This window comes from Castor canadensis, chromosome 4, assembly GCF_047511655.1.
Source record: "Castor canadensis chromosome 4, mCasCan1.hap1v2, whole genome shotgun sequence".
NCBI lineage: Eukaryota > Metazoa > Chordata > Mammalia > Rodentia > Castoridae > Castor > Castor canadensis.
In genome coordinates, this window is record NC_133389.1 from 100,585,598 (window position 1) to 100,611,697 (window position 26,100).

Below are 26,100 nucleotides of genomic sequence, written 5' to 3' on the forward strand. Positions count from 1 at the left end.
AAAACAAGAAAATAACAGAACAAAACAATCCCAGTTTTTTAACCATACTCTATTTAAAATACCTGGTCTGCTATTTCCTACCTCTTCCTCAGGATATTCAAGCCCTTTTTGACCCTTAGAATTGTCGTGATTATTTGGGGGATCTCTATGGCTAACCATTACTGGATTTCAGAGAGCTTGCTTATAGTTGCAGTGATGAGTCCTTTTCTTTTCTTTCCTTTCTTTTTTCTTTTCTCTTGCCTTTCTCTCTCTCTTTCTTTCATCTTTCCCTCCCTCCCTCCTTCTTTCCTTCCTTCCTTTCTCTCTCTCTTTTTTGTTGTTGCTGTCTTTAATCCTTTTTTTCTTTATTCATTTATTCATATGTGCATACATTGTTTGGGCCAATTGCTCTCTTTTTTTGCAAGATTTTTTCAGGTAGACTGGGGAATGTGGATTGTGGGTCTAGTTACTGAATGTCATCTTCACAATTAGCTAAGAGTTGAAACATTGAGATTCTAGTTTTAGTCCTCTTGGGTCCTTGCTGGCACCTCCTTTTTGTTTACAGACTCATTACTTTTACTTTGATTCTCAGAATTCAGTTATCCTTAAACTTTCAAAGAAAAACAAATTTACATAAGAATGCATGTATGTATATATGATTCACAAATATTTACATTTTATTTTAGAAACCCATGACAGAATTTTTTTTTCAGTTTTCCAAAATTGTGGTTCTACCTTTTAAAGCAGAATGTGGGATTTAAAAAAGAAATAGTGACATGTAAAACTGGAAACCTGACAAAATGATGAAACTGCTGCTATTTTCTAATTTATTTCAAGTCAGAGCCTTGTACTTCCCATATTCAAACAACTGCCAAACATTTGTTTTTATGTCTTCTAGACATCTGTGCTATTGGTGAGTACTATTTCTAGCTATTGACTATCCTAAAATAAAGGTATAACATTTTTTCTGTGATTTATAGTCCATCATTATTAGAATGCAGCCTCTAAATGCATGGACTAGCGATTTATTGCACACTGGTGTCTTATACCCTACTCATGTAATAGAAGAAAGATAAAATGACTTGGTTTGTGGAATGCTCCCTTTTTGAAGCAGTTTTTTTTTTCTTTTTTTTTTTTGTGATGCCTGAAAGTTGATTAAACTACATTGAGAAGGTCACTGGCCAAAGTTTATCTTTAATAGTTTGCCATTACATCTACTCCTCATAGAGTTCTTTTCTCAGCTCAGGATCAATGTCCCCAAACCAAAAAGAATGGTCTTTGCAGGAAACCTACAAATTCTTGCATTTATCTTTTATCTTACATACAAGTAATGGCAGCATTTATATTTCTTCTGCTGACAAAGCCAAGAACAAGACTAATGAGACTGATTCTTTTTCATGAGTATATTATATTCTTGCTTTGACTTTTTGACCTTTTAAACATAAAATTCTCCAGTACCATAAGGCTTTTTAAGGAGGGGGATTCCCCAATCTTATAGTTCTCATCACTCCCTGCTCCCATAGCCAGTCATCAATGGGAATGATGCAGTCAGCAAATTCTCTCTCTCTCTTTCTCTCAATTTGTTCTGTTTCTGTCTCTCTCCAACAAGCACACAGTAACTGGAAAGTTGTGTATATGGCAAAAGTATAAAGTAAGACTTCCTGTGGAGTTGGATGCCCATGTTAAGTTGCACTACAGTACTTTTTGGAAGACATTATCAGATTTGATGAACTGCACAAGTGTTTCTAGAAATACAGTAGATAACATTAAATGTGTGAATCTAGAAGAGATAATTTGACACCTGATTTTCTTTACAGAAATATAACTGATACTTTCATGTTTCTCACCCTTTCTTGTTTATTAATACCTTCTGATTCCTGATTATGTTTTTATATAGGAATGACTGGTAATTGTTTAGGAATATAAACATAAGAATATGGCTAAATTTACAAAGCCAAAAACTAAGTAATGTTTCCTTTGCATCTTTTAATTATGTACCAAAATGCCTATAAAATTTTATTTTAGGTTCTAGTATCTTATGCTGAGATCAATAATTATTTCCTCATATTTTTAGTATGATGAAATTTAGCTGAGATAAGGGAGTAGTTGATTATATCCTAAAAGAGAAAGTTGACTGAGGGCAGCTATCCCATTGTTCTCAGAACTCAGAACAAGCTTAGTGAGTGTCACCTGTGGATTTCTCTGTTCTGTCCTCACTTAGTTTGCCAGTTCAGAATCAGGTAAAACCATTCATTGTAAACTTAAACAGTCAAAAAATTATTTTACTCTATTATAGTATGGTTAAAAATGAAAATATTCCCAGAATTTCCATTTTTTCCTCCTGCAGAATAGGCAACAACAGCAAATGGAGCTGTTATCTAACCACTCATAGGTTACTGGAAAGAGAAAAGGAGACCTCAGAACTGAAATGAGAACAAGAAGGCTGAATGCTTCCACCAATCTCCAGGTTCTACTAAACATCTGTCAATGCAAGAAATCCGAGTTTGATCCTAGAGAGATTTCACAATGAACACATCTAAATTTTTAATTATTTGTTTTGATACTAATTCAAATTTGTGTTCTAAGACATAAAACATAAAAGATTGTGCATATTAACGGATGAGCATGAAATGTTTAGATACATGTATTTGTTGCATGTTTAAGTCAAGATAAACATATCTATCTCCTCATTTAACATTTCTTTATGAAAAGACATTGCAAATACTTTTTTCTTAGAGTACATTGTTGTTATCTACAGTACATCAGAATTTCTTGATCCTATCTAACTTTAACACAGTACTTATTGATTTTTAAATTCTTATCTCCAAAGTGTTCCTTCAGCAAGCTAGTGCATCTTCATGAATGATGTCATATTTGTGCAGTCGCTCAGAACAAAAAAACAGGCATTTTCCTGGATTCCTTTTTTTCTCAATAACTACAACTTATACATTAGCAAGTCCTGTATTCTATTCAAATCTCATGACCTCTACAGCTAGCACCATACTACCTTCTTTTAAATTGTCATCATTTTTCACATGAATTATAATAAATAACTTCTTGAATAGTCAAGAGTGAATGAAGAGCACAGAGTCAATTTCTGGTAGTTGTATGTAAGTAAGAAGCATAGAACATATCAAAAATATATTACAAGAGCAGAAAAACTAAACAAGGATGTTGTATCAACCCAGGCATTAGCTGTTTCACAAAAGTACTACCATTCCTAGGCCTGGAGAGCAGAGGGAGAGATGGTTATTACCAGAGCACAGTCAGCAGGAAGTTAAATTGCAATATGTTTAGAACACTGAGTAGATTAGAAACATGGAGAGAGGAAACTACAGATCTAACCTGGAGCAGTGAGAGGGTTGGGGTGGAGAGCTTGATTTCTCTTTTCTTTTGGTCCCAAACTCAGGGCTTCCTGTTTACTTAACCTAGCAAGAAAGCAGTTTACAAAATTAGCCTTGGAAATGTTTGTGAAAGTCAATTTGCAGAGCAATGGAAGGGGGAGGAATAAATCTGTGAGTAAAAGCGCGAATGAACATCAGTGTTCACATTTACTGGACAGCATGTATTCCTCTCAATTATTTAAAATTACTCCCATGCAACAGCTTCATTCTTCTACCTAATAAAATACAAGTAGAGATGGTCTCACAACTCACTACAAAAATGGCATAACTCAAAGGTGTTCAAGAGATACCACACTCTGTCAGGTCTAGATGTGTTTCCTTACAGTATGGTGAGCTATGGAAGAAAATAAGTTTATGCAAGTGTCTCGTATATAGATAGTAAAGAATACATGGAAAATAAAAATAATTTGTTAATATACACAGTTAAAAATAGGAGTCAGATAGCCCTCACCTCTGTCTCTAATCTGAGATAAACTCAGATTATTATTGAGATAAACTTCCTGCAAACCCTCCCTCATTATGTTCCTCTTGCCTTCAAGCAGGATTGCAATTGGTCAGGGATATTTATGTGGCTGGTGATCTAAGACTTCTTTCCTAATGGGTATGAAATCTCAGTGTTCTGGCTTTATTGGATAGCTGTGGTGGGTTTTACTAGTGGATTTGAAAGTATCTAAAGGAGGATCCCAGGAACAGAGTTTGTAGAGGATGAATTGCTAGTTCATGGCAATTTTTAATATCTTCTGATGGATATTACCAAATGTAATTCTATGAGTTATCTTGGAAGATGGAGATAGGGCCTTGCAATTTAGCTCAGGCTGGCCTGGAAGTCATTCTGTAGCCCAGGCTGGCATCAAATTTGTAATTCTCAGAAAACAGTGATTGGATTTATTCAGTAATTTTGTATACATTTATGGAAACATTATACAAATTCATTAATATGTACAATGTATTAATAAAAAATTTAAAAGACAAAAAAAAATTGTAATTTTTTGCCTCAGTCTCCTGAGTACTGGGATTCATGTGTACCACCATGCTGGGCTTTATATAAATATATTTTTTGAATAAAGTTTGTTACGGAAAATAGAATAGGCTTATTCTCTCATTCTGACCATGCCATTTTACAGTTTTAGTTAGCTGAATTCAAGCTTTAATATTGCCCTCTCTTTATTTTTATGATTGTTAGGAGGATTAAATTAAATAATCCATAAAATTTCTACTTGCCACATGTCTTGCACAAACTAAAACCTTTTCTAATTTTTTCATTTATTCATATGTGCATGCATTGACAAACTAAAACCTTTTAAAGGTTAACAACTATTAACCTGTTTTTCCTGGACTCTTCTCATCAATAGCCAACTTTCATTGTTACATTGTTATTTCTTTATTATTTTTTAAGTATTCCTAATATTCAAAATATGTGCATGAGAAATTTTACCCTTTGAGAATATGGTGGTGCCAATTCAAAATGATATTGTTAAAGCAAAACAATTATAGATGGAAAAACAAAATTTCCTCAAAATTCTTGATATTTTCCTTAAAGTAACAAAAGTGATCTCATATATTGGAAAATATTATTTTCACCGATATTCTCAGAAATACTTAGGGTAAACATGTATATTAAATTCATCTTGACAGAAATAATTTGTCACAATTACATCATCAACACATACATATTACATATATGTCACCTTGACTTATAGTAACCTGAAGAGGAAATTTGTAGTTTTTAGCAAATCCTTTCTAGTAACACCCACAGAACTGAAAGCTTATCCTATTTCTTGGTGGTCTCCTACTCATCCAAAGCTCCTGAGGGCCATAAAAACTATGGGTTCCTCTGCTAAAATGCTGTAAAATACATCCTGTGAGACCCAGGGGAAAATCTTTCTGAAACTGAGCATTCCACAGAGGTTCAGTATTACATATTTTGAAGTGGAGCTAGAAGTGGAAATGGATTTACTTCTCAGAATCTCCTTGTTAATAACTGTGGATATAAAAGTGGAGTTCAGAAAGAGAGTGAATTGTAATTGTAAAGAAAAAGCCTTACTTTTGCATGTGAAATTTCTTTAACAGATGGGTGAATTGGGGTAACTTAAGGTAGTACTTAAAACTAAATAACAATGACTAAACTATGAAATACAAAACTTCTGACATACAAACTGTTACCTAGAAAGCTATCATATATCATTAAGGTGTTCAATATTTAATAAATATTAATGTATTCATTATGTATAAGGCATGGAAACATATCATTCAGTCCTGATATTGATAATAATTGATCATTAATGACAATAATATGTAAGGCAGAATATTTTTCCCAGTTCTCTATAATTTCTGAAAAATCCAATCTTTGTTATGTTATTTGTTAAATATTACTCATTTAAATATAATCTGTATTGTTCCAAAAAGTGTTTATGATGTTTATGTTTTGTTAGTTATCTAGAATTCTTTTATACCTTTCATAGTGCACTAACATTATTGTCTTTCATTTTTTTCTCTCCATTGATTGAGAAAATTTCACTCTTTTCCATCTTTAAATCCATTACATACAGAGCATAGTACCTTGTATGCTCAATTCAATAACTCTCTGGAATTCACTCTCTTTGGTAATATTTAGCTTGGATATGGGTCACATTGACCTGGATTTTGTCATGTTTTTGACCCTGGATTAATTAGACCTTTCTCCATTGCTGGGAAATCTGGTTAGTTCTGAAATCTGTTTCATAAGCGAATGCCCTCAATGCCCTGTATAGCTATCCTTATCTCAACCAGCAAAAACCCTTGTCCCTTCCTGTTATTGCTTATACTCTCTCTACAACAAAATTAGAAATAAGGGCAAAATAGTTTCTGCTGGGTATTGAGGGGGTGGGGGGAAGAGGGAGGGGGTGGAGTGGGTGGTAAGGGAGGGGTGGGGGCAGGGGGGAGAAATGAACCAAGCCTTGTATGCACATATGAATAATAAAAGAAAAAGGAAAAAATAAAAAAAAATTAAAAAAAATAAAACCTATGCTAAACTAATAAAAATAAAAATAAAAAAATAAGCGAATGCCCATCCTTTTATTATGAACTCAGGATACGCAGTGTTCTTAAATTTCATTCTGGACAAAGGGAAAGCAGAAACAATTTTTGAAAATCTACCATGTGAATTATTTTTTCTTTTCTCAATAATCATCACAGAAGCCTTCTGTTTTATTACTTTTTCCATTTTAAATATGAATAAAAATTGTGGCAATAGTTGGCAAAGCTGGTGTTTAAAGTCAGATTTGCATGATTTATTCAAACTAGAAACATGTATGGTAGTCCTGATTGTGTTTTAGTCTGGGCAGAATGAACAGAAATTTTTGGACATTGTGGAAGTCTTACAATGGTAGAAGTGATGGTAAAGTTGCTTCATATTTTGCTGTACTATTGGTGAAGTATTTTAGGTACTTCCTTGGCATTTCTCAAAGGTTGGAATCCTAATACAGTATATCAAATTTAATTTAAAATTTAATTATGTTCAAACAAAACAGCAGCAGTCAATAATACACTGATTTTGTCTGCTCTGACACTGTCATCAACAGTAAGAGGTCTCCATGTTGTGTAGTTTGGGCTAAGACTGTAGGGTCTAAAACAGTCAGTGTGGACTCAACTGTATACTCTAGCAAGGTTATAGTCAGATGTGGATTTTCATAAAACTAATGATGTTTTAGTTTCTGTGATCTTGGGGGAGGGCTTAATAATGATCTCTCCCATTCCCCTTTTATTTGTGAAAGCAAGGAAATTTATATTCATTTTCTTTAAGAATATATTCTAAATTATATATTTTTTAGTTTATAGAAATCATTTATTCCCCTCTAGTTGTAGACAACATTTAAAATATAGATATACTAACATTACTAACCAGTTTTCACCACAGCCAAAGTCCTTAAGGGTCACCATATCACTCTAGCTCCAATGACTTTTCCTGGAAGTTACTGGGACCTATTTCAGATCCAGCAGCAGAGAACCTGCAGGACCCAGTCTAGGGCAAGAGTAGAATCTGCTTGCAAGATGATGGTCTCCTCATCTTGCCTGGCATTGCCCTGGGCCTTTGTCTCATCTTTTCCTCCACAGGGAGTTCTTCCGGTACCATTTTCCAAATGCATTCTGTAGGTGATGATTCCATTCTGCCTCTCCAAACAATTCTCTCTTCTGAGCTCAGACCTTGTATCCAGCTACTCCTCAGACACCTCCACTTTGCAACCTCAGGAGCACTTGAAATTCAGTTTTTAAAGCCAATTCCTGATTCCTACTCCTCTATAATCTAGTCCAACTCTCCCTTGTTTAGCTATTTTTGGCAAATGATACCATCACCTACTGGTTGTTTGAGCTGGAAAACTGCATATAATTTTTTATTCCTTTCCCTCTTTAGCTCAGTACCAAACCCATTATAAAGTCTTAAAAATAAGTTGCTAATATACTTCAAGTCTGTCTGGTTCTTTCCTGTCTATTTCTGTCTTTTTGTTTTAGTTCTTAGTTGCACCATTTCTTCCCTGGATTAATGACATATTTTTCTCCCTGGTCTCCCTATTTCTGTATTTACTCTCTGCAATCCATTATTGACTCTGCAGATAGTATGGTCTTCTTAAAAGGCAAATCTGATCATGCTGCTCCCTGACTTGAAGCTCTGAACTGCAGTCCATGCATCATAAAAGTTCAAAGTCTTCATCACAAACCCTAAGGTTGTGCAAGATTAGGCCCCTGCTAAACCTTCCAGCATCATCTTCTAGCTCCCTTATGTTTATTGCTTTCCTAGCACACTGATCTTGTTTTAGTTCTTGAAACTAGCCTGCACTTTCATCTTTCCAAGATATTTTCAATTCTTCTTTCCTAGACAATTCCCACTTACCTGTTTGATCTAAAATGACCCATTGCTCAGAAAACATTACCTCATCCCATTCCTCATTTATCTCAAATCCTGATAGGGTTTCTTACAGCATCCTTCACAACACTTGTCACTGGTGGTAATTGTAATCATGTTTCTGTGGTTATAGACTTAATATCTCTTTCTCTACTAGAAATACTTATGTTACTTGAAGGCAAGGGACAGTGACATTTTAAAATTCCCAGCCCATAGCAGTTACTTTGAAAAATTTACTGAATGAATGAAGAGTCAATTTAATATGTAGTATCTTCTGTTGAGAGAGCAATCACCTTAAAGAAGGACACAGATTACGTCAAAATAGATTAAAACTCCCAAATGTCCAAACCTCTGAGCAATTAAGAGGATAAAAGATGATATTATGCAGTTAAGTGATAAAATGAGTCTTACAGAGTAAGACTGGCGGAGGAACACAGAAGGGATAATCTGGAGCTTCTATAACCAAGTAAGTCTACATTGAGTGGTAAGGCTTCCACACACATAGATTTAGTCATTTCAAAGAACAGGTATACATTTTCTATTACTGCATAGGGAAAGCCTTAATTATAATAATTATTTATTTTTCTACAGCGGGATTTTTTTTTTTTGCTGTTGTAAAAGGCCTTGTAAATATGTTATTATTTAAAATTCCTTTTTTTCATCTTGACATAGTCATATGTTTCTCTGCTTTTTGTACCACTGGTTTGAGTGACATCAAGAAATGCTGCTTTTGCTCTAGAGAGACTGTCCCAAATCGGAGGCTTCAGAAGGAATGGTGTTCATGGCACCAAAGTGACACTCCCCCAACCCCCAGCAGCAGACGAAATATTTCAAAGGGGACATCTGCCACCACCACTGAGATTTTATGGAGTACCCACACATGTAGACTCAGTAAAGTGGGCATGACAGCTGAAAAATATTAAAAGCGTGTGTGTTTTAAAAAACAACTTATGGTTAGGAATTAAGAAATGACTTTTAAATAAGAACAGAATTTTTTTTTTGCAACTGTGTATTTTTTTCTTTTTTTTCCTTAAGACCCCACACTTGCAAAATCTTTTAGGTCATGTGTTTGCTTTAGGAAACATTTGGCAAGTAATAGGTGCCATGGGAATATATCCACTCCATCTGGAATCAGCAGATCTTCCTGGTTTCGCTGTACCTGAATTACCACCAGTCCCTATGGCTCACAAATGTTTTTGTTTTCTTTCCTCAATAAATTTTGGATGCAACAATTAAGTGGAAAGAGCTATACTAAAGTAAGTTCCTCCTTAAATTTTGTAAGGCAAATCTTGAGTAAGAAAGTAAATGCATATTTGCCAATTTGATGTTTACAAAAATGAAGCCTATATACATTATAATTACTTCTTTTCTTGATACAGCATTTCTTTTCATAAAATGAGGTCCAGTGAATACATGTTATTGCTGACCTACTTCCCCCTGATCCATGCTCCAGAAGAAAACTTTTTAAAGGCATTTAATTTTATTTAGATGATCATAAGTTGTGGGTCATGTTGTCCTAACTTTTGTGTTTCTCTTAAAAATTGAACAGATATTGAAAATGGAAAAATAATTTGGTTATCTGATTCATTTGCTGTCAGAGAAAGCTTGCTGTCTTGCTATCTTCTTTGTGATTTTCTAGTTTTGTCATCAGTTGAGGACAGTTATTTCACTTCACGAAGAGCTTTCTGGATTTCTGTTAATTATTTTGTTTTGCTTGGTTTTACTTTTTATTTTATTTTATTAAGGGGAGATGATGTAGAAAATCAGGCTTATAATCTCACAAATACTGCATCACTTGTTTGATATTTGGATCTTTTTCTTTTTTGTTTTGGCAAGAAATACTGTGGGAATAAGTGTTTCTGCCAAGTATCAGCTATTTAAATATTTAATTACCTCACAAAATAAAAAATGAAGACAGAAAGAAAATAGCTTCTCTAAGACAATTGGACAAAGACAAATTCCTGATCTATCTTGAAGACTGAGTTCTTGCTCTTTCCTCAGAAAAATATTAGAATTTCTAAAAAAATCCCATTTTAAAGACTCTGGAGATATTCATACTATTCAATTAATTCATATGATGACCATGGAAGGAAGTTATTGAAGCAAATAAAATTTTGGTGTCAATAAAGGATTTTTTCCTATGAAAACAAAAAGTCAAATAAAATAACATGAAGTACTAATCAACATTAACAGGAGAAAGAAAACATAGGCACATACAGATAAATGTTTTTCTTTGATACACCACCATTTTCTGTTGCACATATATTTCCAATTAAAAAGATTCGAGGGGCCAATAGCCACAAGAGTTTGGTGTGTGACCAAAAGTCAAGAACCTTGATAGAATATACTAATATTTTTGTATAATTGCTACAAAATGCATCTTTCTTTGTGGCAGAGAGCTTGTAAAATGGAAGATTTTGACAATTAAACTTAGTAGAAATGTATGCACAGCCAAGTAGGTCAAATTTTACTTCTGAAAATATAGTGTCTGATTTATTGGATATGAAACAGTCGGCCACCTTTAATAAAACACATTCTAGTTTCACATTTATTTAGCCCATCACTACCTATAACACAGCAGCCTCTATATATTTACCAACAGACTTATCAAAACGTGACTTAAAAAAGAAAAGACAAAATGAATATATTTTACAAAACGAATCCTATTAGAAAAGTGTCTAAGATAGTGGGGCATTTGATTACTTTGCTTATTTTGGATTCATTTCAAGCTTCCTAATTATTTATAGTTTTAGAATATGCTGTTTTTTAACCCATATCAGCCATCTGACATATCCTTGACATGAGTTTAATAGGAAGCATATTGTAAAGATCCAATATATTATTATTTAATTGTATTTTGATTTCTCAATGACAGATGGACTCTCCTTTTTACGCCAGCCTATTGCTCTATGCCTGATCTTAAATTTTTGTGTTAAAATGAAGTGAATTTCTTCATTTCAGTACAGAACAATTAGGTTTCTGAAAGACATAAGACTCCCAGAAGCTGGAGGTATTCAAAACTCTTAAGAATAGAGTTCTGTGTGTCCTTGGATGGAGCTTGAATGTTAGTAGCTTATATGCTGTACATACATCAAATGTAAGGTTCTAATTCTAGTGAGTGGAAAGATCATAATTTTAGACATTATTACTTATAACTGCTCTCAATGCATCATCATTTATACTTTTGTATAAAATTAGTCTAAAGAAGAAACAATAAATGATTATATTAAAGAACTTGCTATCCTGTGACTTTAGTTGATACTTGCAGAAGATAACTTTCTTAATGATTATTTTTAGAACGATCCTCTAAGACCTAGCTATTATCTAATTCTATTTTAAACTTGTCCATATACCAAGAATCAGGGGAAACCTCCAATAAGTTTATGTCTCTAAAGACTTAAATGACACAGAATTTTGTTATAGAAATTATATATATACATACCAGTGCTTCCAATTATATTCATAAGACACATTTTAATGACATACTAATTTATTTATATATCTTTCAAAACTGCTTATTCTCTGGTATAATGAATCAGAAGTTCCACAAAATAATCAATTTCCAAGAGATTTTCTTTCTACAAGATAAGATTTTAGTAACTCCTACATTCTCTTTGTCTGGAATGTTTTGTCCTAGTCACACATACCTACACATACTTGGCATCCTAATAAATTCCTATATTTTAAATTTATATTTCATTTTTTCCTTTGACTAATAAATTTGGTCAAGACATTCAAATTGTGGGCTAAGAATATGGGGCTGTTAGTTGACTTGTGCTGCTTAAGTCTATCTGTAGCTTAGGGAAAAGAGATCTTCTGCTGGTCCAGCTTAGCTTCATGATTTTGGTTGACTGCATCAGAGGAATAAAGAACATATATTTGCTTATTCCTATCTGAATGCACATATATATTTCCTCAGAGAGCCCAGGTGGAGATTGGAACTAAGAAATTGTGACTAGAGGCAGGGCAATATTCAGATATTCATGACCCTAGATTTCTAATAAGTTAGCATTTTGATTTTACTTTACACATTACTAACTTCATGCAAGTTCATTTCAGGAGATTTATGTAACTTCATGTTGGGCTTTAATCTATTGAAATTTTTCTTTAACTCTAGCTGTGGCATTTTGTGGTTGCAAAGCCATCTAGGACTGTTGTACTGGTGAGGATTTTCACTTTCCTATATTAAATGTGGAGAGGAACCTGGTTATATGAAATATATTTCTTGTCACTTGGACTTTGACATTTCTAGTATGTTATTTAGTTAAGCCTAAAAGGTTTTATTTATTTATTTTTAAAATATTTTGTATGTAGTTTAAATCACTTGCAAAAGAAAAAAAAAGTAAGTCTGGAATCTCATTTCTTTTTTCTCCGGGGAATATCCATGTTCTAAATTGACATCAACACATGATAGAAATTGGTCACTCCCTGATATAGTCTTTCAGGAATTTTTGCTATTTTAAGGTCTATTATTATTTCCAGCAGTTGCTACTTCATCATTCAGCAAAATACAGTCATCCAGAACTGCCTGACATATCAGAAGTTCTGTTGTTGGCCTTAACTCCCCAGTAGCCAGCCCTGCCAGTTAACACAGATGTGATAGGGGCAAGAGCTTGTGGGCTTTGAGTCTAAGAGAAAATGAAGTTCAATCTGTTTCCGTCCCTGTCTACTATTCCTGGAAATCTAGGTTTGTTTGGTAACCCTGAACAGCCTTATCCGAGTGAAGTCAAACAGGTTAGAGACTATATCCTGCCTCTGACAGACCAACTGCATCTTAAATGATCATTTGCGCAAAATTGGAGGAGGATAATGAAGAAAATGAAGGAAAACACAGAAAAGGGATGCACATTGGCATCAAACACACAGGAAATAGGTTTTATTTTTTAAAAAAATCAGACAATACAGAAAGAGTAAAATATGAGACTTCAGGAATGAATAAATAGGGAGGAGTTAGGAAAAAAGTGTGATCTATTGTAAGCTTCTTTTCAAACTTCTAATGATTGAGTGCTTAACAGAATTGCTTCAGTTTTACATGAGAGTAATCAGTGTGGGATGATTACTCCTAATTTGGTTCATAATAAATTTTATATACATCTAGTTGCTAAATTAATGATATTCCTAGGACACAATACAGATAGCTTGATGTTATAGTCTTCCTACAAATTCCTTTGTTTTATTTTTAAGGTTTTTGAATTTTCAAGGGTTCAAAGCATGGCTAACTGAAGATTCATTAACTTAACCACTAATGAGTTTCTAAATAAAGGTTTGTATGAATGTAGCCTTACATACATAAAAGTTTAGCCAATTTCAGAGAATAAATCAGTGGAGCATGGCAGGAAGGAGCATGTGAGGACTCTGCAGCTGCAAGGGGTTTTAAAAACACATTTGAAAAGAAGACATTTTAAACCAGAATTTATTGTATTATCAGTTTACAGTAGGTAGTAGGGATGGATTCTGAGCAAACAAGCATCTTGTTTGCTTAGATGACTAAGTTGTCATTTTTAATTAGCTTTATGCTTTTCTTAAAGGCTAATTGCTTTTTTCTGAAAAATCAAGATTACTTGATTGCTAGTGACAATTGGGCTATGGTTACATATTTATTTTAAAAATTCTCCAAGCTACTTAATTGGATGCAACTATATTTTCTTTGGATTTTTTAAAACAATATAAAGTACATAGTTTTAAAAATAGGAAAACATATTTACTAATAATGCCAGTAAAATAAAATGTCTTGTTTTTGGCAAGAGGATCACTGTTAACATGTTTAGCAAAACATAAACCAACATTTGTAGTCCTCTTGGTTTTAAAGTATATTCTACCTCCATTTTATTGTAACTATCAGAACTTTGAGGAGAAATGCACTATCATAGCCAAATACCTATGCTGTGTGTAAGAATATTTTTACTTATATTCTTATTTGTAGGTATGTCAGGGTTTGTCCTTTCGCTCACATTTTTAATCATGCTGTGTTCACATTTTCTTCTTGTGACTTACTGTATACAGTGCTTAGGTGGAGGGATAACATTGGGGTGAAGTCCTTGGCTGTGGAACAGAAATTTTCTTTCTGAAGAGAGAACAGGTCCATTGATTAAACAGTGAAGAGAAAGATCAATTAAGCACTTTTCATCAAAAATATTCTTAATTGAATTCTGTGGGACTACTTTCAGGGTGCAAATGTTTTAATTATTTATTACGTGTTAGACATTGTTCACTATAATGAACAAAGCTCCTATCTATAAGGGGCTTATAATTCTAAAAGGAGAAGACATAAATAAGATGAGTAAGTAAATAAAGTGGAATATTAGAAGGCAGTGATTTTTATGGGGAAAATTTCAAACAGGGAGAGTAGGCTGGAGGTGGAAGTTTGAGAACTGTAATTTTAAATATGGAGGCTAGAGATGGTTACAATGCATAGGTGATCGTTGAACAGAATTAAAGGAAATGACCCATAGTGATGCAAAAGGATAATAGTGCAGATAAAGATAATTGTATGTGCAAAAGCCCAGGGCTGGTGTGCATTGTGTATTTATGAAAAGGTAGGACACTGTAGTTTGAGAGCAGTGAACAAAGGAACAAACACCAGAAAATGGGAATAGTGATAAAGTTAGGTGAATCATAGACAGCTTTATAGATTTATAGATGGATTTTGAGTTTCTTTTCAGGAGATGGGTGGGAAGGAGAGTGCTGAAAAGGGTTGCCAGGATCTTACATAGGACTTGAGAAAAGCAACCTACTAAATAGTGAATAGATGGGCTAGGACACAGCCATAGACTGGGGGATCATTTATGAGGCTAGTGCAATAGTACAGGCACAACAAAAGAGTTTCATTGTGTCTTCAATGTTCTCCAGTCATCAGCTCAGAACTTTAGTTCACTACCATCACAGAGGATGATATCATCAAACATTCAGAAGTTCCCAGAAGCTCTAACAGGGCTCCATTCTTATAGTCCTATCATAGCTATGGCCACAGGGAGAGCCTCCCACCCAAACCTGTAATACTCTGGTAAATTTGTAATTATGTAGCATCTTCACAGGTTCTTTCCAGCAAGCAATTAGTAGAAGCCAGATGTGTGATGAGCCAGAATGCTGTCTGGAGGTTGTCCTGAGAAATTAAAGACACAGATTTAGAGTCCACGCCTGCAGGTCTTCCTACTGTTCACTTCTTCTGCTTGGAAGTCGACTGCTTAAGAAAAGCTTCAGCTTCCAAAATCCTCTTTTGTTGATGAAGTAGAGGAACACTGTGTCCAGAAAATGGTTTAATAACCTCATCCCAGTGCACAGAGCACTGGGGAATGGCATCTTCTTATTAAAGGTCACCAAACCCCACCTGGTATTTAACACAATGTATTTGCAGTATAGCAGTCTTGAAGAAATCACTTCAAGTTATTTACAAAAATAAAGACTCAGAAAATAATACAACAGGTAGGAGCATTTGAAGCATGTGCAACAAATATGTAACCTTGCTCTGTTCTCCTGATAAGTCAAGAACTATGAGCTTTCACTGTAAGTAGGATTGGATATATCAGGCATTAAAAGAAAGATGAAAAAAAAAGAATAGTTTGATTAAGCTGACAAGTACTCAAGGAAAGGATGCAAAAGTTGGGATTTAAATTATTTATGAGAATAATTCAAAACAATAGTCCTGCAGAGCTCTAAATACAGCTTAGACTTAAAAGCATTTTGTTTTGCTGTTGTGCTTTGTCTTAGTTTTTTTTTCCCCTTTGGCTGCTTATGGGTTGAGTGAAATTTTACAATTAGTGAAATATGTGTAATTAAAACATCCTTTTTTAAGATTAAAAATCCAATAATTATTAAGGATATTGGTAAAACCTGTCCCATTTTAGGCCTTGGTTTTCTTCAGATTTTAGTTATGTCCATCCAAATCATGATAACTAGATCTTTACTTATAATAATATCTTATTAACAAAAAATTTAAACTAGTACTCATTTACATCATCATTGGGTCTTCCTAATGATATATTTTCTTTTAGAAAATCTACAATGTTCAAAATGGAGTGACTTATGCATCTAGTAGCACAAACAATATGGGCTGGTTTTCTCTTGGTCAGGATCATCTTGCACTGCTTTCTTTTAGTCAGAAGATCAAGAATATTTTGGAAATGAGAGTAATAGATCTAAGAAAGAGCTTGGTCTTTTAGATCAGGAGAGTAAGCATACCTATATAGAGTAGAGTCCTAAGTTGGAATTATACAATAAGCACAGTGTTAGTTCTATGATTCAAATGTCACTGTCCCCACACTAACCAAATTCATATATTAAAATTCTACCTTCCAAGGTGATGCTATTAGGAGGTGATATCTCTGACATGTAATTAAATCATGAAGATTGTACCCTCATGATTGGATTAGTGACCTTATAGAGAAGGCCCTGGAGAACCAGCTGGCCTCTTTCACCTTGTGAGGACTAAGTAAAAATAATACCAGCAATAGGCAGAGAACAGGCCCTCATCAGATGCTGAATTTAGCAATGCTTTGATTTTGAAATTCTAGCCTTTAGAACCATGGGAAACCCCAAATATGTAAAATGCAAAAACATTGTTGGAACTGAGTAGTGGGCAGAGTGGAGGAATTTGGAGGGGCATGCTTGAAAAACCTTTAATGCCATGAACAAACTATTTTTTTAATTGTTGTGCTGGGTGGGGGTACATTGCGGCATTTATAAAAGTTCTTACAATAATATAAAATATATCATATTTGGATTCACCCCCTCCACCATTCTCCTTTATCTCTCCTCCCTCAATTCCTGAAATAGTTTCAACAGGTATCATTTTTCCATTTACGTACATGTGCACACAGAATTTGCACTACATTCACCTTCCCATGACCTTTCCCTACCTCCTGTTCCCCTCCCATTGGTGTCAGCACTCCCCCAGGCAGTATAAAGGTGATTCTGGTGAGGACTCCAAAGTAGAAGAGAGGAATAGCGAAGGCCTCAGTAATACCCAGGCAGTTGTAATCAGATGTTGATAGAAATACGGATGGTAAAGATAATTATGGTGAGGTCTCAGAGAGAAAAAAGGAACATGCTATAAGAATCTGGAGGGAAGGCTATCCTTGCTATAAAGTGACAACTGATTGAAATGTGTTTGTGTCCTAGTGTTTTGTGGAAAGTACAACTTGTGAGCAATCAAAATGGACACTTAGCTAAAGCTATTTTTAAGTGATGTGCTGAAGATGAGGTTTGGTTTCTTTTGATTGCCTATAGTAAAATGTGAGACGAATGACTTAAAGACAAAACTACCAATCAAAAGGGAAGCAAAACTTAGATTTGAAAAAAAATCTCAACCTGTGTATATTGGGAAAAAAATGAGAAAATCAGTTGGGAGAGAGAAAGGTTTGGGGAAGCAATAATTTGATAAGGACATTAGTATAGACCAGCCATCTAAATGGAAGTTGTCACCTATTGTCTTAAGGATTGAAATACGAGAGTTCTCTTTGGTGCTATTCACTATTTCTGGTTCTATCTATCTGTGGATTCTGAGAAATATATTCAGTGCTGACCTTAGAAGATAAAACTTGGATCTAGTGTTCCTCTATTTCCTCTTCTAATAAAATATAATAATAGCTTCTTATTCCATGAATATGAATTGTGATATAAATGATAATGTTTTATTTTTAATCTTTGGACAAAATAAATGACTCAAGAGCAAGAAAGTGTCTATTTTCCTCTTTTTTTTAAAAATAAAATGGATAAATTAATTTCACTTGAAGAAACCCAGATGTCTTCAAAAATAGGTTCTGTCTGCCAAAAGAGTTCTTTAGAAATTCTCCAATGAGTCAAAATTCCAAGGTTCTTTCCCATGTTGGCTTGTGCAGTTCCCTAATATTGCTTTGGGTTAGGTCAGACTGATAAGGCATCTCCCACTAAAATCTTCCTATAATCCTCTCAGCTGTCAGTTGGCTTCCTGCATTCAAGATTTCTTTAAAATCTTATCCTACTAAGTCGTTTTTTCATTTCTTACTGATGTGTGAAGAGACACACATTTGACAATGATGGGAACAATATTTGTATGAATGTTGATTGATTCACATACTAATTGATAATGTCTGTGTGTGGTTGTTTCCTCCAATATGTGGTAAATTAGAGTTAACTAGTCTCCTGTACAGGATATCAGCTATTATACATTTGGGCAATATTTGTTATATTTTGTTTAATTATCTTTTATAGATTTTCAATGGAGCATTTAAAAAATGAATAAAAAGTATGTTCAGTGTGCTGCTTCATAACTGAATGGATGTGTGTAATTTTCTCCTTGGTAAAATTTCCCAGAGACCTTTCTCTAAGTAGTCATTTAAATGATAGTGATCTTTGGATGATGCTGTTAGGATTAGATAATAAGGGTATGACTCATAAACATGTCATTTAAATCTGGGAACAAGTAACTAGAACCCACTCTTTCTAGCCAAAAACCTCTCATTTTTATGGGTTTCCCATCCCCACATGAATGGCATACACCTCCAGTCTTTAAACTGGCAGGTTTTCTTAGAAAAATGACCCATTCTATGATGAAGAGTACCTACATCCCACAAGTAAACTGAGTAGCCTGTTATTACTCTTCCTGTTCAGTACATGAAAAAAAGAAGTATGTGAGAACCAGACACAACCTGTAATTTGGTAGCCAAACAACGGATCTGTGCTGTAGCAGGAAAAATAAAAATATAACTCTACTTTGGTATTCTCAGATGGTCTCCCCAGGAGGAGTGAAATCTTGCTTGATTTTTTCACTTCCAGAACAATTTCTTGTCTGCCACAAGATTCCCACTACAGAAGATTGCACACATGGGGAATTCTGCTTGTTCTCATTCTAAGGACTGAGTTAGGAATGGAAGGTTGTGTTTCTTTGGCCACACATAAAGCCTTTCTCTACTGATACACATATATTTTCTTAAATGAATTTTAGAGCTTAAGTCTTTTAGGCTATATTTTTTCTCTTTAAACAGTCACAATTACCTCTGTATTGGAGAACTCAGAGTTCCTCAAATCCATGATTGACTCCAACTTATTAGCAACAGAAAGAAGAGTTCTTCCTGCTTTAATCTAAAAAAAGATAAAACAATTGATGATGCCCTTTGTTTTATCAATAACACTGACACATGTTGACACTTTTGAATAAGCAAATTACATTTAGAGATGTAATTCACACACACAATACACATATATGCCTACATCTATCTATATATGTATATAAATACATAAATATGTATGAATGTATATGTACATACACACATACATACTTTAGGAATACTTGTTTCCTTTGATCACTACAACAATAGCAACAAAAATTGTGAAGACACTGTTATTATTCTTTAACCGTCACTAGAGATAAGATTTTTGACATAGTTGCAAGAGAAATAGTTTTTAATCCATGGGAGTCCCTAAAGCACAGATCATCCCACGAAAATGCTGGAATCTGAAGCTCAAAGGAGAAACTTGATGTCTTTCCAATGGTCCTGTGTCTACTAAGTGATCCACAGTCTAAGCCGGGACTTGGCTATTAAACCAGTGAGTCCCATTGCTCCAGATTGCTTTGTGTCTAAAGTGTTTAGATTACAAGTATTAGTGGTTCATTACTTCCTTAGTGTTCAATTTTATTGACCTTTTTATTGAGTAGTGTGTGTATAATAAGAGGACCAAATCATTCTAAAAGTGTGCAAATTTATTTGCAACTTTAAATAGAATTGTTCAGTATCATAACAAAATTTTATGTGTGATATACATTCATTAGATAGTATCACATGAAAGATATTAAAATTTTTTCTTGGTGGATGGGAAATCTAAAGAATCATACATTATGGGAAGAAATAAAATATAATTGTGGCAAACCTTTATATTTAAACTACATGTAATAAGATGAGACAAAAGCTAACTTTGTCTGTGCTTTCACTGACCTTAGTATAAACTGCTGGAAAAAACCCTCTGTTTCTAAAGAGCTAAGTTGCCATTGCTTCCCTTCTCACTTCTGGCTAGGAAGGGAGAACACTGAATACAAAGTAAAGACTTCTGTGTTTTAAGACCATGAGGAAGATGAAAGAAGGTGGCAGAGCTGAGCCAATACTTTGAGTTGATTTTATGGTGTGTTTGGAAGAGAGAAGCATTTTTAGGGTCTTAGAGATCTTCCTCAGGCTAGGGAGTAGACCAAGTCCCTTCATTCCCTCCTGTTGCCAATATTCTGGGGCCTGGGAGATGTCCACATAGTTTTTGAGGTGGTTCAGGGTTTCTGGACATTAGTAACTATGGCCATGAGGGTCATAGTGAAAAATACCTGTGTCCAGAAGAGAAAGTCCCTGGTGATCATGACTGAGGTCAACATTTCCCTCCTCCAAATGTTCTGAATAACCCAAGAAGAAATCATAGATAAATCATGAATCCCTTCAAGGAATACAGGAGAAAATGTTGAGATCATCTTTTAATAATTAAGAGAAATTTAAAAAAAAAATCAAGGACTAAATTTCATTTCTATGATGAAAAGCCTAGTTCACTCAGATGGGTTTCCTTTCCCTGTGTTTGTCTATGTTCATATCCTTCAACCAACTTTGTTTGAGGTGAGAAAGATGAGTTGACAAAAAAAACCATGAAAGTTATTTCCTGGCATTTCACCCAGGAATGAGTGATGAATAGAGCCTGGAAACAACTTTAAAAGCCATTTTCTTTGCTCATGTGAGGTCATGGGGTTGCTCCGTGTAACTCTCTGGGCACTAGAATGAATGAAAGTGGCACAAAACACACCCAAGGTCTATCATTGATTTAAGGTGATTGATGGCTGGTCTTGTCTGATTGTGCTATATTGTCAAACCATCCATCATTCCAAACAAACCCTGTACTCCATAGTCTAATATACAGTTACACATGGCCAAAGGGTTTAGGATTTTTCTTTTCTTTTCTTTCCCAGAAAGCAGTTGGTGGTGGGGTGGGGGGGAAAAAGAGAACATGTTGTTTCCTTTTACAAAACTAGAAAATAGTTGTCAGGAAGCAAGTACTCTGATGACACATGCTAAATTCTTGTTAAATTTATGTAGGAGTACATTCATTTCTATTAAATGAACCACATTTTCCACATTTCCACACTTTTTTCAGGATATATCATCCATAAGATTTTTCATATGGTCTAATATATGTCCTACTTAGAAAATCAACCATTCTCAATTCCTAGACTAATCCTTATTTGAAAGAGCATGTCCACTTTTGAAGAATATCTAAAAAGTGATTATTAAAATATTCCCCACCCAAAACATTAAAGACAAGTACAAAGAAAGAAATAAATGTCTTATGGTTTCCTCTTACCTTTTAATCTTTTAAGTTGCAAACTGGTTCTTGAACTCAGAGCCTTGTACTTGCTAGGCGAGTGCTCTAGCAATTGATTTGTGCTCCCAGTCCATTTATTTTTAATGTTTTTTGATAGAGTCTCACCTGTTTTTCTAGGCTGTACTACCAACAGTGATCCTTCTACATTTGCTCCCCCAGTAACTACGATTAACAGCATGCGCTGCCACACCCAGTTTTTTTTTATTTTCTTTTGAGACAGGGTCTTGCTTTTTCCCCTGGTTGGCCTTGAACTGCAATCCTCCTATCTCCACTCTATGAGTAGCTGGAATTATGGTCATGAACCACTGTGTCCTACTCTAGGTCCAATCTTCACTTGTTAAAGGGTACCTCCTCTTTTTTCTTTCATGATGTTTCCTAGGTGTTGATATTTATAACTAGTGGCTGTAATTATATATTTTGCACATTTAATGTGCACTTTTCTGCCTTTTATTCCTCACATAACATTATACCTTGAGTATTTCAATCAAGTTATTGCAAAATCTTCAAATGCAATTCCTAAAGAATTAACCTAGAAGGTAACACACACGCACAGGAAATCAATGTGAGTCAATGCCCTGTATAGCTATCCTTATCTCAACCAGCAAAACCCCTTGTTCCTTCCTATTATTGCTTATACTCTCTCTACAACAAAATTAGAGATAAGGGCAAAATAGTTTCTGCTGGGTATTGGGGGGGGAGAGGGAGGGGGCGGAGTGGGTGGTAAGGGAGGGGGTGGGGGCAGGGGGGAGAAATGAACCAAGCCTTATATGCACATATGAATAATAAAAGAAAAATGAAAAAAAAATGCAATTCCTATGGCATACTGGGAACCTATTAATACTATTAACGTACTCTTTTGCGTTAAGCAGGTTGCTTAGAGGTGTGCCACCGTAGTATTCAGGGTCTTTCTGCACATTCTGAATCACCGTTGCTGCTTATCTTGCCCTAACATGTTGTCTCCTGCTTGCCTTTGAGCTCCAGGGTTGAGTTCAGAATCTGGTTTGCCCTTCTTCCTTGTGGTAACTCCAGTCACAAAAATCTCAGATTCAAATCTGCAACACGTGCCACAGTTTCTGGAACTTGGTCTTTTCATCAGTCATCATTCAGAACCCAGTTTTTAAATCTTATAATAAAGACCAGGTTTTGCTCTTGCCAGATATGGTATCTTTCTATACCCTTTTCTGTATAATTGTCCTTTTAGAGTCTTGGAGAGGTGTTTTATACTCGTTTGACATCAAAGTGTCATTCCCTTAGTTCCTACCTCATTCCTCCCTTCTCTCTGACACTGCACTTTGACCATCTCTTAGCAAGTACCATTATGTTCTGTACCCTTGAAACTAAGCCTGTATTACGAATGCTATGCTGAGTGAGCACACTCTTTTTTCCTAGTTGTTAACTTCAGGTATGCCTTCTACTATCATCAGCTCCTAATGCCTACAGAAATAGATGTATTATGGCTTCAGAAGCTGTAAGCAAATTGAAGAACTGCTCTAGATTTTACTACTTAACATTCTCTTCAAAGCTTTACTCTCAGCTGATTTCTTTGATACCCATATTCTCCCTCTTAGGTGGCTCCTTCAAAGTGACATTTGAACTGGTGCTTTGCATGATTTCTGGGGTTAATATCTTCCAGGAGGTTTCCTCTTGGCTCATTGGCTTAGGCCAGTGGTTTCCAACCAGAAATGAATATGCCTCACTGGGGCATTTGGCAGTGTTCAGAGACATTTTTGATTGTCATGATGGGAGTGCTATTGGCATCTAGTAAGTAGAGACCAGTGATGCTGTTGCATGTTATATAAGTCACAGGTCTGGCATATGTAACAAAGAATTAACTAGTGCAGAAGATAAATACAGCAAGCCTGCCTTATTCATAGATTTCTTGCTCACATTTTTGATAAGCATGGCAAAAAAAATTTAAAAAAATCAAAAGGACCTTCAAAAACAATAGATTTAAATTCCTACACTTGTGCCATGTAGCTCAGTCAATGCAGAGAAGTTCTCACTCAGTTCCATGCTATTGTCAGTCATGTTTAAATCATTGTGTGATCTACTGAGTATTTTCCTGCTTATTAGTTTGTGAAAATAAGCCTCCCCAAGAGCAAATGGTGTCTAAAAAGCAAGGTAGAAGTTATGGTAATCCTCCAAAGCCAAAAAGGGCACATAAAAACCAAACTCTATGCATCTTGAGCATTTTTTTTCTCAATGTTGGTCTCTTTCAAATAATATACCTATAATTACCAAGGATCTAATCCACTGCTGAAGTTGAGAAAAACCGTGCCTTAATTTGTAAACACCACAGTCCATAAACATATGATGAACACCCAACTCTGGCTCCAGGATACTGCATCTCCCCTTTCTCTGTAATTATTTAAGTGACATTCTAAACTTCTCTCTCTACCTTCTAACTCACCCATTAGTGGATAGAAGTACTGCCAAGCATTGAATAATTTATATGGAACATAAACTGCCAGGTCTCACCAAAGATTTTTGAACTATGCATCACTATAAGAAATGCTAAATGAGGCTCTGTGAATAACACACAGCCTCCATGCTCTGGTACTTTCAGGCTAACATGAAAAAATGTGTTCACATATGACTACTTAACATCCATATCAATGCACTTTGACATGAATTTGTCCAAGTAATTAATTTCATGGAATATGGCTATTCCTGGCTTCTTCTCACCTTCCTAATTCCCAGGAATATCTTCGATTTTGGATAGGCATTCTCTTACACACAAAAAAAATTCTGAATTAACATCCAGAAATAATATATAAGATATGCCAAGTCAGTAATTTCATATGAAAGCCAAATACCTGTTGCTGCCAAAATTCTTATCTCTTGATATCCTTCACTTCACCTAATAATTTATATGTTCTAATGAATGGGAAAATGAAACAAGTTGATTCTTTTCTCAGTGCAGTGTACTTTTACTTTCCATAACTATGTTCCTCCCTTTTGCTTTTGGTTTTTCCTTAACTTGTATATGAAGCTGAAATGAGAGGCTTATTTTCTCACTTAGTTCTCAGCTTTCCCTTCAAACTCTTTCCCCTGAAATCCTTTTAATCTGGCCTCCCTCTGGTATTTTTTCAGTAGGAAGTAAAAGGCTAGAAGTTATAAGCTGGTAATACATGAGCTACTGTGGAAGTGAAAAGGAGGGGATTTTGCATCCATTTGAGATTTAAAGCACTTATGATAGAGGTGGCTCTGGGTGGAAGAACTCTGGAAGAAGGTACAGGCATGGGGAAAGGCATCTTTGGGAAAAAGTACAAGACATACTTGAAAATGGAAAGTTATATGTTTTGATTGGAGTGGAGTGGGAGTGAGAAGGATCACTGAGTAGAGAGGCTGGAAATACAGATTTGAGCTAGATTATCATAGGCTTTGAGTTCTAAGGCTAAGAGTTTAGGCTTTATTTTATAGGCAATATGGACCCATTGAGCTGAGTGTGTTGAAATCAAACCTGTATTATACCAAAATTACTTTGGCACCAACTTGAAGGATAAGAGGCAGCATGATTTCATACTCAGAATAAAAAAATCGATGTGCTAGGACTACTATTTATTAGATGAATAAACTAGGATAAGTCACAAACTCTTTCTTCATGAGATTCTTCATCTATAAAATGGGTATGGCAATCCATTTCCTGCAGGGCTTTGACATGGACTGAAGTAGAAAGACTGAAGAGTGTTGCTCAATGAGTAAAAGCTCTGAGGGCTTGGAGAAAAAAAAAGGAAGAGTCTGAATAGGAAAGATAGTGTAAAAATAGTGTCTTTAGATCTTGAAAATAGTGGAAAGGAAGGAATAAAAAATGAATGCTATATTGACAATCGGTGACAAGAGGATGAAGATGTCATTTCAGAGCTAGAAATAGCAGGTAGAGAAGATATTTGTTATGTAACAAAGAATTTTGCCTCTTGGCTAGTTGTTTCTGGAAGCAATATCAATTATAGTGATAACTATGGGTGAAATAATACCTAATTCTCAGATAAACATTCATGCTAGATACTACATTAGGTGTATATATTATCTCTATTTTTAAAACTGAAGAAATTGAGCTTCAGAGAAGTTAAAGAAAATTGCCTAACATCAAAAACTACTAAGTATCTGAATCAGGCATTAATCCCAGTGGCTCTGAGTCCAGAATCAGAAGTTTAATCTCCATGTTATACTAAAAGGGATTAACATTCTAGAAGAATTTTTAGATGGTTCAGCTCTTCTGAAATACTGGTCAGTCCTGACCAATAGAAAATGTAGAAAATGACAAAGGATATAGCATGCTAATGACTTTCTAATGAAACAGATAAATATTTTAGCCAATAAACTAAGGTGGTTAAAAATATTATCTATTTTTATTTTCCTTAAGTCAACTCAAATCTAGTCAAGATTTCATTCTACCAGAATGGAAGGTAATTTTCAAACAGTAAAGATATAATAAATCATATGTCCTAGGTAGAGCCATAATGTTGTGGGGAATCCTCTAGTCATTTCTCATAAATCCCTATTACACATTGC

The 26,100-nt window shown here is 34.8% G+C and overlaps 1 long non-coding RNA gene across 3 annotated transcripts in view; it reads right to left on the minus strand.

Annotated features, from left to right (window-relative positions):
- Window positions 1-10,518: 10,518 nt before the first annotated feature.
- LOC141422560 (uncharacterized) overlaps window positions 10,519-26,100 on the minus strand; it is a 52,940-nt gene continuing 37,358 nt past the window's right edge. Inside the window, exons 4-6 of one of the 3 annotated variants that reach the window (XR_012447194.1) lie at window positions 19,234-19,320; window positions 15,253-15,364; window positions 10,519-14,326 (exon numbers count right to left, since the gene is read on the minus strand). This is a non-coding gene — a long non-coding RNA (uncharacterized lncRNA). Of the gene's footprint in view, window positions 15,365-19,233; window positions 19,321-26,100 lie in introns of all 3 variants that reach the window. The other 2 variants (XR_012447193.1, XR_012447192.1) reach the window with 2 other exon arrangements.